Here is a 15,186-nt window from a genome sequence, read left to right on the forward strand (position 1 = left end):
AAACACACACTGTAAAGGTAACAATCCGTTTAAAGGTGCAGGCCCCGGCTGCACTATAATACAATTAAGGGGATTATACTAAAGTACACTGAGTCTCTTGTGGCTCCTCCACAATATCTTATTTCCTGACATTAAAGCTTTTAAAGTCATCGTACGGTGTTGTTGTCATTGACTGTGCCTATTCTGTGAGTGGATTCAGCGGGTCAGGTGCCAGTCTGCACCCTCCTTTCTCCTCTGTCACCTTATTCCCCCTTGTATTAGTTATCATGTCCAACTTAACACTGTAACTTTATTCCCATGTCCCAGTTATCATATCCCTTTGAACAATTAATTGTAAAAGCCTGGTGCTGGTTCCCACATATCTGTCAAGAGGAAACTCGGGGCTTCCACTGATTGGAGAACCAGGCCCACGTGATCCTAGGTACGCTTCTGCACATGCTGCGCCCCTGGGATCTGTGGGCCATTACGCTGCCCTCGAGTACGCTGCATCAAAGAGCAAGTTCACGAAGGAGGGTCTCTATCAGGTAAGTTCGTATTACACTTGGATGCCGGCGGCATACTCCGTAGGTACGCTACCGACCGCAAAATCTGCTCCAATGAATCCTGACCATGGCACAGCTGGGAGGGTGGGAATGGAGACCTAGAGACACATAGGCTAGCACATCTACTGAGGACCACAAGTGAACAGAAGGCTGTTTAAAATGTTCCTTGGTTTTAAATAGTCTCACTGATACAAACTTTATAATAAGTGATCTCTTATCTAGGTCAAAATCTAAGCTGACACTTCAGTGCAGTACTGAGGGAGTGCTGCACTATCAGATGAGATGTTAAACTGAGGTGCCATCTGTACTCCCATCAAGCGTGAGTCTCCAATGGAAGCGTGGGGTCAGTGAATTTACCCTATAATTCAAATTATATTTATTGCAGAATTGAGGAAACCTAGATTGACGAAGTGTTTACTGTAATGAGCAATACCAACAATCAGACCCGACCTATGCAAAGGAGGCTTTACTGGCTTACAATTTCTTGCTGAGATCCTGAAGAAACTTCCAGGAGCTAGGCCAAAGAACTTCTTAATATAAAGGGCCTGTAGTTTTCCAGACAACAGATATGTCCTTGTGCTGGATGAAATTGAACAGTTTGATTGTATGATTCCTTGTCACTTACTTCAGACTACACTTAACCTGCATCTGCCTCGAGGTGCAAAGCCCTTTATAACATACCCAGCCTCTTGACGCAGGAAGCGCTGGCCCCATGGGACTATGGCTGCTCCGGTTGCCACAGTGACAGAGGCGTCTCAGCTGCACTATGATGACTCATCCTAGGCTCAAGTTTCTGGCAGCATCAAGTGTTCTTAGCCATGTGTGTCTGCGTCACGAGCAGACATGGAAAGAAAATACAAGGCACTGTAATCAAGGGAGCAGCTTGCATGGGATACTAACCACACTGATCTGTTAAAAATACACATGGAAATCCTCCAGTGTCTCAGTTAGTGAGACCATCCAATGTGGTACTGAGCCACACAACAACGTCTTCCATTTATATAGCACCTTTAACACAGTACAACATTGAGGCGCTTCACTGAGCGTAATCAGACAAAAATGAACACCGAGACAAAGAAGGAGACATTAAGTCAGTGACTAAAATCTTGGTCAAAGAGGTAGGTTTTAAGGAGGGTCGTAAAGTAAGAGGCAGAGAGGTTTAGGGAGGGAATTCCAGAGCTCAGGCCCCAGACAGCTGAAGGCATAGCTGCCAATGGTGGGGGGAAGGAAGTGAGAGATGGATAAGAGGCCATGGTTGGAGGAATGCAGCTCAGGAAGGCCCCATGTTCAATTAGCCTCAGAGCCCCTAGCCTAGGCAGGGCAGAAATCAGCCAAGACTTTTACTCCCAATTGCTATCCAGTGGTCCAAATTCAGCCAATGCTCTCACGCCTGATTGCAACCAGTTAACCCCACTGAAATGTAGAGATGTTGGGCGAGGACAGAATTGGGAATAACAACAGAAAATGCTGGAAAAACTCAGCAGGCCAGGCAACATCCGTGGAGAGAAATTAGAGTGACGTTTCGGGTCTAACCCTTTTTCAAACTGGAAAGGAAATAAAATAGATCGAAGGCAGGGCTGCGATAGAACAAAAGAAGTAAAAGAGACATTAAGAGGTATTCAAAACCAGACGAGATGGTAATAGGACAAGTGGAGACAAAAGACGGCAAGATTAGGTGTGAAGTGTACTGGCAGGATGGGAGACAGCTGCCGTGTGGGAGAGAGAAAAAAAGGAAAGGGGGGGGGAGGGAGGGAAGATCCAAAACAAAGGGGTGGAAAAAAAATAAGTAAAAATGTAATAGGGGCCGAGGTTATGATCTGAAATTGTTGAACTCGATATTGAGTCCGGAAGGCTGCAAAGTGCCTAATCGGAAGGTGAGGTGCTGTTCCTCGAGTTTACGTTGAGCTTCCGTGGAACAATGCAAGAGGCCAAGGACGGTGAGGTCCGAGTGGGAATGGAGCAGTGAATTAAAATGACAGGCGACCGGAAGCTCAGGGTCACCCTTACGGATTGAACTGAGGTGTTCCGCAAAGCGGTCACCCAATCTGCGTTTGGTCTCCCCAATGTAGAGGAGACCGCATCGTGAGCAGCGAATACACTATACTAGATTGCAAGAAGTACAAGTAAATCGCTGTTTCACCTGGAAGGGGTGTTTGGGTGCCCTGGACAGTGGGAAGGGGGGGGGAGGTATAGGGGCAGGTGTTGCATCTCCTGCGCTTGCACAGGAAGGTGCCAGGCAAAGGGGAAGGGCTGTTGGGGGTGATAGAGGAGTGGACTAGGGTGTCTCGGAGGGAGCAGTCCCTATGGAATGCTGAAAGGGGAGGGGAAGATGCGTTTGGTGGTGGGATCACTTTGGAGGTAGCGGAAATGGCGGAGGATGATCCATTGGATGTGGAGGCTGGTGGGGTGAAAGGTTAGGGCAAGGGGAACCCTATCGTGGTTCCGGGAGGGAGGGCCAGGGGTGAGGGCAGAAGTGCGGGAGATAGAATGGACACGGTCGAGGGCCGTGTCAACCACGGTAGAGGGGAATCCTCGGTTGCGGAAAAAGGAAGACATGTCGGAAGCACTGGTGTGGAAGGTGGCATCGTCGGAGCAGATACGGCAGAGACGGAGAAACTGGGAGAATGGAAGAGAGTCCTTACAGGAGGCGGGGTGGGAGGAAGTGTAGTCCAGGTAGCTGTGGGAGTCAGTGGGCTTGTAGTGAATATTGGTCGATAACCTATCCCCAGAGATGGAGACGGAGAAGTCGAGGAAGGGAAGGGAAGAGTCAGAGATGGACCATGTGAAGGTGAGGGAAGGGTGGAAATTGGAGGCAAAGTGAATGAAATTGTCTAGTTCGGGGCGAGAGCAGGAAACGGCACCAATACAGTCATCAATGTATCGGAAAAAGAGGTGAGGGAGGGGACCTGAGTAGAACTGGAACAAAGAGTATTCCACATATCCCACGAAAAGGCAGGCATAGCTAGGACCCATGCGGGTACCCATAGCAACACCTTTGATTTGGAGGAAATGAGTGGAGTTAAAGGAGAAGTTGTTCAATGTGAGAACAATTTCAGCCAAGCGGAGGGGGGTGGTGGTGGATGGGGACTGGTCGGGCCTCTGTTCAAGGAAGAAGCGGAGCGCCCTCAGGCCATCCTGGTGGGGGATGGAGGTGTAGAGGGATTGTACGTCCATGGTGAAAAGGAAGCGGTTGGGGCCAGGAAACTGGAAACTGTTAAAGTGGCGGAGGGCGTCCGAAGAGTCGCGGATGTAGGTGGGAAGAGACTGGACAAGGGGAGAAAAGATAGAGTCGAGATAGGAAGAGATAAGTTCCGTGGGGCAAGAACAGAATTGGGATTGTCTGTGATGCCTTCCCATGGAACTGTACCCCAGCAATAGTTGGTGTGCTCTAGGGAAAAAATTGAAGAAGGAGAAACAGTCTACATGAATGTATTTTCAAGCAGGAGACATTGGACAGCACTCAGAACTGGGAGCCCCAGCTGATTTTGGCCCCTCCCCCTTCTAACCCAGGGGCACTGGAGCCAGTTGTTGTCCCTCCACCGCAGCCGCTGCTGACCATTGCCTAAACCAGGAATCGAACCTGGTCAGTGCGGTTCAGTAACAGACTAGGCACTGCACTTACAGAGTGAGCCACTGGGTGAAGCTTATTGTTTAAAACAGAAATTATTTGATTTATTTTCTGTTATTCCTCCTGTAACATATCTAGAACTTTGGTTAAAAAGAAAGTATTTATCTTTTGCATTTAAAAAAAAATCTGCTAATCTTTGAAGTCCTTGTGATCATATTAATAATATTTTGTGAAACATTTTGAAGTGCCTGCAGAACACTGAGCCCATTCCAGCTAGGCCTTTAGGATTGACATGCAACGTGCAGGCAGCCTGTTAATAACACGTCAGTGTTACAGGACAATCTCAGAGTGGGCAAGTGAGTCATTGCATAAGAATGATTCATGACCTATTTGAACAAGCTCTGAGTCAGGAGTGGGCCTTCAGCTGGCTGTCCAGCAGCTGCCTGAATGGAGAGAATTTGGAATTGTTGTGCGCTTTTGTTTTCAATGTTTGAACGCATTCTCATATATAAACTTGTCTTTGCATTGGCAATCCTTTTCACGTCCCTAATCTCTCTCTCTCTCGTCTCTTTATTTTATGAATATTACAATTACTGATGCTTCTCCTGTGTTTACCACCGCCTTGCCCCACCACCGCCTGCCTGCCCACACATCAATTTTTCTCCTCCTCTCCTGTAAGTGCTGATTCTTGCTGAGTTCCAGCCAGGGTGCTTCACCCAAATGGCCAATCTTCATGTGTGAGTCTAGGCTTTGAGCAGCATCAGGCTATTCAACAGCAGAGGGCATCACATCCTAGCCAAATCCTGGCCTCACCCGACATCCACACACATGCACTGTCAGCAGCAGTCACAGGATAGTGATCAGAAGCAGTGACAGGATAGTGATCAGAAGCAGTGACAGGATAGTGATCAGAAGCATTCTCAGGATAGTGATCAGAAGCAGTCACAGGATAGTGATCAGAAGCAGTGACAGGATAGTGATCAGAAGCCGTGACAGGATAGTGATCAGAAGCAGTGACAGGATAGTGATCAGAAGCATTCTCAGGATAGTGATCAGAAGCAGTCACAGGATAGTGATCAGAAGCATTCTCAGGATAGTGATCAGAAGCAGTGACAGGATAGTGATCAGAAGCAGTGACAGGATAGTGATCAGAAGCAGTGACAGGATAGTGATCAGAAGCATTCTCAGGATAGTGATCAGAAGCAGTCACAGGATAGTGATCAGAAGCATTCTCAGGATAGTGATCAGAAGCATTCTCAGGATAGTGATCAGAAGCAGTGACAGGATAGTGATCAGACACAGTCACAGGATAGTGATCAGATGCAGTCACAGGATAGTGATCAGAAGCAGTGACAGGATAGTGATCAGACACAGTCACAGGATAGTGATCAGACACAGTCACAGGATAGTGATCAGACACAGTCACAGGATAGTGATCAGACACAGTCACAGGATAGTGATCAGACGCAGTGACAGGATAGTGATCAGACGCAGTCACAGGATAGTGATCAGACACAGTGACAGGATAGTGATCAGAAACAGTGACAGGATAGTGATCAGACAGTGACAGGATAGTGATCAGACACAGTCACAGGATAGTGATCAGACACAGTGACAGGATAGTGATCAGACAGAGTGACAGGATAGTGATCAGACACAGTGACAGGATAGTGATCAGACACAGTGACAGGATAGTGATCAGACACAGTGACAGGATAGTGATCAGACACAGTGACAGGATAGTGATCAGACACAGTGACAGGATAGTGATCAGGGACTAAAAGTCGACAAATCCCCTGGACCTGAAGACCATGCCCTAGGTTTCTAAAAGAGGTGGCTGTAGAGAGAGTGGATGCATTGGTTGTGATCTTCCAAAATTCCCTAGATTCTGGAATGATCCCAGTGGATTGGAAAGTAGCAAATGTAACCTTGCTATTCAAGAAAGGAGGGAGAGAGAAAACAGGGAACGACAGGCCAGTTAGCTTGACATCAGTCACCGGTAAAATGCTGGAATCCATTATTAAGGAAGTGGTAACGGGGCACTTAGAAAGTCATAACATGGTTAGGTAGTGTCAACATGGTTTTATGAAATGGAAATCGTGTTTGACAAATTTATTTGAGTTTTTTGAGGATGTAACTAGCAAGGTAGATAAAAGGAAAACGGAGGATGTAGTATATTTGGATTTCCAAATGGCATTCGATAAGTTACCACATTAAAGGTTGTTACACAAGGGCTCATGGGGTTGGGGGTAATGTATTAGCATGGATTGAGGATTGGTTAACGGGCAGAAAACAGTGAGTAGGAATAAACGGATCATTTTCCGGTGGGCAGGCAGTAACTAATGGGGTGTTGCAAGGATTAGTGCTTGGGCCTCAGCTATTTACAATCTATATGAATGACTTAGATGAAGGGACCGAGTGTAATGTATCCAAGCTTGTTGACGATACAAAGCTAGGTGGGAAAGTAAGCTGTGAGGAGGACACAGAGCCTGCAAAGGGATATAGACAGGTTAAGTGAGTGGGCAATAAGGTGGCAGATGGAGTATAATGTTGGGAAATGTGAGGTTATTCACTTTGGTAGGAAGAAAAGGAAAACAGAATATTTTTAAATGACGAGAAACTATTAAATGTTGGTGTTCAGAGAGATTTAGGTGTTCTATTACAAGAAACAGAGTTAGCGTACAGATACAGCAAGCAATTAGGAAGGCAAATGGCATGTTGGCCTTTATTGCAAGGGGGTCGGAGTATAAGAGTAAGGAAGCCTTGCTACAGTTGTACAGGGCCTTGGTGACACCATACCTGGAGTACTGTGCACTGTTTTGGTCTCTTTTTATTCGCTTATGGCAAGGCCAGCATTTATTGCCCATCTCTAGTTGCCCTTGAGAAGGTGGTGGTGAGCTGCAGTCCATGTGGTGAAGGTACTCCCACAGTGCTGTTGGGGAGGGAGTTCCAGGATTTTGACCCAGCGACGATGAAGGATCAGCGATATACTTCTAAGCCAGGATGGTGTGTGACTTGGAGGGGAACTTGGAGGTGGTGGTGTTCCCATGCGCCTGCTGCCCTTGTCCTTCTAGGTGGAAGAGGTCGCAGGTTTGGGAGGTGCTGCCGAAGAAGCCTTGATGAGATGCTGCAGTGCATCTTGCAGATGGTACACACTGCAGCCACGGTACGCCGGTGGTGGAGGGATGGTGGATGGGGTGTCAATCAAGCGGGCTGCTTTGTCCTGGATGGTGTCGAGCTTCTTGAGTGTTGTTGGAGCTGCACTCATCCAGGCAAGTGGAGAGTATTCTATCACACTCTTTATTTGTGCCTTGTAGATGGTGGAAAGGCTTTGAGGAGTCAGGAGGTGAGACATTCGCTGCAGAATACCTAGCCTCTAACCTGCTCTTGTTGCCACAGTATTTATGTGGCTGGTCCAGTTAAGTTTCTGGTCAATGGTGACCCCCAGGATGTCATTGAATGTCAAGGGCAGGTGGTTAGACTCTCGCTTGTTGGAGATAGTCATTGCCTGGCATTTGTGTGGCGCTAATGTTACCTGCCATTTATCAGCCCAAGCCTGAACATCGTCCAGGTCTTGTTGCATGCGGGCATGGACTGCTTCATTATCTGAGGATTTGTGAATGGCACTGAACACTGTGTAGTCATCATCAAACATCCCCCTTTCTGACCTTATGTTGAAGGGAAGGTCATTGATGAAGCAGCTGAAGATGGTTGGGCCTAGGACACTGCCCTGAGGAACTCCTGCAGCGATGTCCTGGAGCTGTGATGATCGACCTTCAACCACCACAACCATCTTCCTTTGTGCTAGGTATGACTCCAGTCAGTGGAGCGTTTTCCCCCCGATGTCAAGGGCAGTCACTCTCACCTCAGCTCTGGAATTCAGCTCCTTTGTCCATGTTTGGACCAAGGCTGCAATGAGGTCAGGAGCAGAGTGGTCTTGGCGGAACCCAAACTGGGCATCAGTGAGCAGGTTATTGGTGAGTAAGTGTCGCTTGATAGGACTATCGATAACACCTTCCATCACTTTGCTGATGATTGAGTGTAGACTGGGCGGTAATTGGCCAGATTGGATTTGTCCTGGTTTTTGTGGACATGACATGCCTGGGCAGTTTTCCACATTCAGATAGATGCCAGTGTTGTAGCTGTACTAGAATAGCTTGGCTAGAGGGGCAGCTAGTTCTGGAGCACAAGTCTTCAGCATGATAGCCGTGATGTTGTCGGGGCTCATAGCCTTTGCTGTATCCAGTGCGCTCCGCCATTTCTTGATATCACATGGAGTGAATCGAATTGGCTGACGACTGGCTTCTGTAATGGTGGAGACCTTGGGAGTAGGCTGATGTGGATCATTCACTCGGCACATCTGGCTGAATATGGTGGCAAACGCTTCAGCCTTGTCTTTTGCACTGACGTGCTGGGCTCCACCATCATTGAAGATGGGGATATTCATGGAGCCTCCTCCTGCACTTAGTTGTTTAATGGTCCACTACCATTCATGACTGGATGTGGCAGAACTGCAGAGCTTTGATCTGATCCATTGATTGTGGGATCGCTTAGCCCTGTCTATAGCATGCAGCTTCTGCTGTTTAGCATGCATGTAGTCCTGTGTTGCAGCTTCCCCAGGTTGGCACCTCATTTTTAGGTACGCCTGGTGCTGCTCCTGGCATTCTCTTCTACACTCCTCATTGAACCAGGGTTGGTCCCCTGGCTTGGTGGTAATGGTAGAGTGAGGGATATGCCGGGCCATGAGGTTACAGATTGTGGCGGAATACAATTCTTCTGTTGCTGCTGATGGCCCACAGGGCCTCATGGATACCCAGTTTTGAGCTGCTAGATCTGTTCTGAATCTATTCCATTTAGCACGGTGGTAATGCCTTAGAACACGATGGACAGTGTTCTCAGTGTGAAAATGGGTCTTCGTCTCCACAATGACTGTGAGGTGGTCATGGACAGATGCATCTGCGACAGGTAGATTGGTGAGGACGAGGTCAAGTAGGTTTTTCCCCTCGTGTTGGTTCTCTCACCACCTGTCGCAGGCCCAGACTGGCAGTTATGTCCTTCAGGACTCGGCCAGCTCAATCAGTAGTGGTGCTACCAAGCTACTTTTGGTGATGGACATTGAAGTCCCCCACCCAGAATACATTCTGTGCCCTTGCTACTCTCAGTGCTTGTTCCAAGTGGTGTTCAACATGGAGGAGTACTGATTCATCAGCTGAGGGAGGATGGTAGGTGGTAATCAGCAGGAGGTTTCCTTGCCCATGCTTGACCTGAAGCCATGAGACTTCATGGGGTCCGGAGTCAATGTTGAGGACTCACAGAGCAACTCCTTCCCGACTGGTTTCGTTCTTATTATGTTTTGTAACAGTTAGTTACAATTGAGTTACTTGCTAGGCCATTTCAGAGGGCAGTTAAGAGTCAACCACATTGCCGTGGGTCTGGAGTCACATATAGACCAGACCAGGTAAGGATGGCAGATTTCCTTCCCTAAAGGACATTAGTGAACCCGATGGGTTTTTAGGACAATCCGATAGTATCAGTAATGGTGACCATGAAACTAACTTTTTAATTCCAGATTTATTTAATTAACTGAATTTAAATTCCCCAGCTGCCGTGGTGGGATTTGAAGTCACGTCTCTGGATCATTAGTCCAGGCCTCTGGATTACTAGCCCAGTGACATTACAACTACGCTACCATTCCCATGAGAGAGTTATTTAAGGAAGGATATACTTGCCTTACAAGCAGTACAATGCAGGTTCACTAGATTAATTCCTGGGATGAGAGAGTTGTCCTATGGAGGAGAGAATGAGTAGATTGAGCTTATACTCTCTGGAGTTTAGACGAATGAGAGGTGATCTAATTGAAACATATAAGATTCTGAGGATAGATGCTGAGAGATTGTTTCCCCTGGATGGAGAGTCTCGAACTAGGGGGCATAGTCTCAGGATAAGGGGTTGGCCTTTTAAGACTGAGATGAGAAGGAATTTCTTCACTCAGAGGGTTGTGAATCTTTGAAATTCTCTGCCCCAAAGGGCTGTGGATACTCAGTCGTTGAGTATATTCAAGGCTGAGATAGATAGATTTTTGGATTCATGGGGAATCAAGGGATATGGGGATCAGGCAGGATAGTGGAGTTCAGCCATGATCTTATGGAATGGCGGAGCAGGCTCGAGGGAACGTATGGCCTACTCCTGCTCCTAATTCTTACGTTCTTATATGCAGTGACAGGATAGTGATCAGAAGCAGTGACAGGATAGTGATCAGAAGCAGTGACGCGATAGTGATCAGAAGCAGTGACAGGATAGTGATCAGAAGCAGTGACAGGATAGTGATCAGAAGCAGTGACAGGATAGTGATCAGAAGCAGTGACAGGATAGTGATCAGAAGCAGTGACAGGATAGTGATCAGAAGCAGTGACAGGATAGTGATCAGAAGCAGTGACACGATAGTAACATAGAAACACAGAAGATAGGAGCAGGAGTAGGCCATTTGGCCCCTCGAGCCTGGTCCATCATTTAATGAGATCATGGCTGATCATCCAAATTCAGTATCCCGTCCCTGCTTTCTCCCCAAAACGCTTGATCTCTTTAGCCTTAAGAAATATATCTAACTCCTTGAATATATTTAATGAATTGGCCTCAACTGTCTTTTGTGGTAGAGAATTCCACAGGTTCACCACTCTCTGGGTGAAGAAATTCCTCCTCATCTCTGTCCTAAATGGCTTACCCCTTATCTTTAGACTATGACCCCTGGTTCTGGACTCCCCGACCATCGGAAACATCCTTCCTGTATCTAGTCTGTCTAGTCCTGTTAGAATTTTATAAGTTTCAATGAGGTCCCCTCTCATTCTTCTAAACTCTAGCGAATATAAGCCCAATCGACCCAATCTCTCTTCATACGTCATTCCTGCCATCCCAGGTATCAGTCTGGTGAATCTTCGCTGCACTCTCTCCATGCAAGAACATCCTTCCTCAGATAAGGCAACCAAAACTGCACACAATATTCAAGGTGTGGTCTCACCAAGGCCCTGTACAACTGCAGCAAGACTTCCTTGCTCCTGTACTCAAATCCTCTCGCTAAGAAGGCCAACATACCATTTGCCTTCTTAACCGCCTGCTGCACCTGCATGCTTACCTTCAGCGACTGCTGCACAAGGACACCCAGGTCTCGTTGCACTTCCCCTTTTCCCAATCTATTGCCGTTCAGATAATAATGTCTTCCTGTTTTTGCCACCGTAGTGGATAACCTCGCATTTATCCACATTATACTGCATTTACCATGCATCTGCCCAATCACCCAACCTGTCCAAATCGTACTGGAGTTTCTCTGCATCCTCCTCACAGCACACACGCCCACCCAGCTTTGTGTCGTCTGCAAACTTGGAGATATTACATCTAGTTCCCTCGTCTAGATCATTTATATATATTGTGAATAGCTGGGGTCCTGGCACCGATCCCTGCGGTACCCCACTAGTCACTGCCTGCCACTCGGAAAAAGACCCGTTTATTCCAACTCTTTGCTTCCTGTCTGCCAACCAGTTCTCTATCCAAGTCAGTACTGATGTAATAAAGACTCACTACGCACTTGGTTGTACATAAAGCAAGGCTTTAATCGACTTGTAACAAAACATGGAGGTCTAGTTAGTAGTCACTAGCCTCTTGTTTCCAGATTGTCTCTGGTCAAGGTGGGCCCACGCCCGAGTATTTATACTCCTCGGACGGCGCCCTCAGCTGGCCGTTCAGAAGTACTTCCTGAGTTACTTCTTGTAGAAGTTGCGATTTATGACAAGTACCATGCCCCCAATCCCATGTGCCTTAACTTTACACGCTAATCTCTTATGTGGGACCTTATCGAAAGCCTTCTGAAAGTCCAGATTTGGACAGGTTGGGTGATTGGGCAGAAGCATGGCAGATGCAATATAACATGGATAAATGCGAGGTTATCCACTTTGGTGTCAAAAACAAGGCGGCAGATTATTATCTGAATGGCAATAGATTGGGAGAAGAGGAAGTGCAACGAGACCTGGGCGTCCTTGTGCACCAGTTGCTGAAGGTAAGCATGCAGGTGCAGCAGGCGGTTAAGAAGGCAAATGGTATGTTGGCCTTCGTAGCGAGAGGGTTTGAGTACAGGAACAAGGATGTCTTGCTGCAGTTGTACAGGGCCTTGGTGAGACCACATCTTGAGTATTGTGTGCAATTCTGGTCGCCTTATCCGAGGAAGGATGTTCTTGCCATGGAAGGAGTGCAGCGAAGATTCACCAGGCTGATACCTGGGATGGCAGAAATGACGTATGAGGAGAGATTGGGTCGATTGGGCTTGTACTCACTGGAGTTTAGAAGAATGAGAGGGGATCTCATTGAAACTTATAAAATTCTAACAGGACTAGACAGACTAGATGCAGGAAGGATGTTCCCGATGGTCGGGGAGTCCAGAACCAGGGGTCAGCGTCTAAGGATAAGGGGTAAGCCATTTAGGACAGAGATGAGGAGGAATTTCTTCACCCAGAGAGTGGTGAACCTGTGGAATTCTCTACCAAAGAAGGCAGTAGAGGCCAATTCATTAAATATATTCAAGAAGGAGTTAGATATATTTCTTAAGGTTAAAGGGAACAAGGGATATGGAGAGAAGGCAGGAACGGGGTACTGAATTTGGATGATCAGCCATGATCTCATTGAATGGCGTAGCAGGCTCGAGGGGCTGAATGGCTTACTCCTGCTCCTATCTTCTATGTTTCTATGTTTCAAATATACCACATCCACTGGTTCTCCCTTATCTATTCTACCAGTTACATCCTCAAAAAATTCCAGTAGATTAGTCAAGCATGATTTACTTTTTGTAAATCCATGTTGACTTTGTCCGATCCTGTCACTGTTTTCCAAGTGCCCTGCTATTACATCTTTTATAATGGACTCTAGCATTTTCCCCACTACCGATGTCAGGCTTACCAGTCTATAAATCCCCATTTTCTCTCTACCACCTTTTTTGAATAGTGGGGTTACATTAGCTACCCTCCAATCCATGGGAACTGTTCGAGTCTATAGAATTTTGGAAGATGACCAGCAATGCATCTACTATTTCTAGGGCCACTTCCTTAAGTACCCTGGGGATTTATCGGCCTTCAATCCCGTCAATTTCCCTAACACCATTTCCCTACAAATACTGATTTAATTCAGTTCCTCCCTCTCAGTAGACCCTATATTTCCCGACATCTCTGGGAGGTTATTTGTGTCCTCCTTTGTGAAGACAGAACCAAAGTATGTATTTAATTGGTCTGCCATTTCTTTGTTCCCCATTATAAATTCCCCTGATTCTGACTGCATGGAACCTACGCTTGACTTCACCAATCTTTTTCTCTTCACATATAGAAGCTTTTACAATCAGTTTTTCTGTTCCCTGACAGCTTACTCTCATACTCTATTTTCCTCCTCTTAATTAATCAGTTTGTCCTCCTTTGCTGAATCCTAAACTGCTCCCAATCCTCAGGTTTGCTGCTTTTTCTGGCCAATTTATATGTCCTCTCCTTGGATCTTATGCTATTCCTAATTTCCCTTGTTAGCCACGGTTGAGTCACCTTCTTCATTTTATTTTTATGCCAAACAGGGATGAACAAATTCTGTAGTTCATCCATGCGATCTTTAAATGTTTGCCATTGCCTATCCACCGTCAACCCTTTAAGTAACGTTCCCCAATCCATCCTAGCCAACTCGCGCCTCATACCATCGTAGTTTCCTTTATTTAAATTCAGGACCCTCGTCTCTGAGTCAAATACTTCACTCTCCATCTTAAATGAAGATTTCTATCATATTATGATAGCTCTGTCCCAAGGGGCCTCGCACAACAAGATTGCTAATTAATCCTTTCTCATTGCAGAATACCCAGTCTAAGATGGCCTGATCTCTAGTTGGTTCCTCAAGATATTGGTCCAGGAAACCATCCCTTATACACTCCAGGAATTCCTCCTCCACAGTATTGTTACTAATTTGGTTAGCCCAATCTATATGTAGATTAAAGTCACCCATGATAACTGCTGTGTCCTTAGTGACCAGAAGCAGTCACAGGATAGTGATCAGAAACCGTGAACCATTGCGAGAAGCTTGTTTTTTTTTTCCTTCCTTGCCCAGGGATTCTAAGATTAGCTGATTTCACCCCTCCGTAAGGGGTGCTGAGACTAACTGATCCTCATCTGAGATCGCTAACTCCACACTGACGGGGATTGAACTGGGAAGCCTCCTGTTCTGCACGGCTTAGCACCATGTGGGGCTGTGCTGTTAGCTACCAAGCCATCTGGAACTTGCTGGCTGGTCGTGGAATTTCTTGTCTATAGACTAGTTAGTCTAACTGTGCAGGGCACCAGAGTAATTCCAGACATTATAATGAAACAGTCGACAATAATCACTTTACATCACTCGTGAGAGGGCCCTGCATAACTCACATGTGGTTTCAATTCCATGCCAGCAGTTTGTTCACCGTTTATTTGGCTGCTCAAAACAGCACTTGATGCTACTGAATAAAATGGCACTCACGAGGATTTTATACGTGAAAACGTGGACTGTACAAGCACGTACCCTCCCAAAAATAGTTTTTCTCACCTGCTGCAATCAGTACCAGGTCGAATTTAATCCAAGATTGTCGGAAAATCGGGAGGAGGGTCCTTGGGTGTTAATAGGTTTGCCAAGACCCCCTCCTCCTGATTTTCCAATGCCGGTTGTCCGTTTCTCACCCAAAGAACAAGCGGCCAGCAATTGAAAATCGGGGGAACCTTGGCTGCCCTATTAACACCCACGGACCACCTGATGACATTTTTGGCGGGCCTGTAAATGGGCGAGCAGCCTGCCCGTCTGAGACACACATAGGGCTGTTTAAATATGTAAATTAGTGTCCTGTGCCGATTGTGGGACCCCGGTTGCAATTTGTACCAGACAATGCTCTGCCCTCTTTTTATACAAACCAAAAACAGACATTAAACAAATAAACTGTAACAAAAAGACCAATAAACCCCTAAACAAAACTTAACCAATCAAATTAAAATTTGGTTATTTAAACCGACTACGCACTCCAGTCCCCGCGGCGCCCACCGGTCA

General features: G+C 46.6%; 1 protein-coding gene across 8 annotated transcripts in view; it reads right to left on the minus strand.

Annotated features, from left to right (window-relative positions):
* The window catches only part of LOC147108288 (beta-1,3-galactosyl-O-glycosyl-glycoprotein beta-1,6-N-acetylglucosaminyltransferase-like), an 82,340-nt gene that overhangs the window by 32,857 nt on the left and 34,297 nt on the right, over positions 1-15,186 (minus strand). Inside the window, exon 3 of one of the 8 annotated variants that reach the window (XR_015080563.1) lies at positions 139-9,896. The exons of the other annotated variants lie outside the window; for them this stretch is intronic. The gene's annotated coding sequence lies outside the window, so the exon portion shown is untranslated. Of the gene's footprint in view, positions 1-138; positions 9,897-15,186 lie in introns of those variants that run through there. 8 annotated transcript variants of the gene reach the window in all.

Source organism: Somniosus microcephalus, chromosome 13 (assembly GCF_052327205.1).
Source record: "Somniosus microcephalus isolate GS21.2 chromosome 13, FLI_Smic_1.0, whole genome shotgun sequence".
Taxonomy (NCBI): Eukaryota; Metazoa; Chordata; class Chondrichthyes; order Squaliformes; family Somniosidae; genus Somniosus; species Somniosus microcephalus.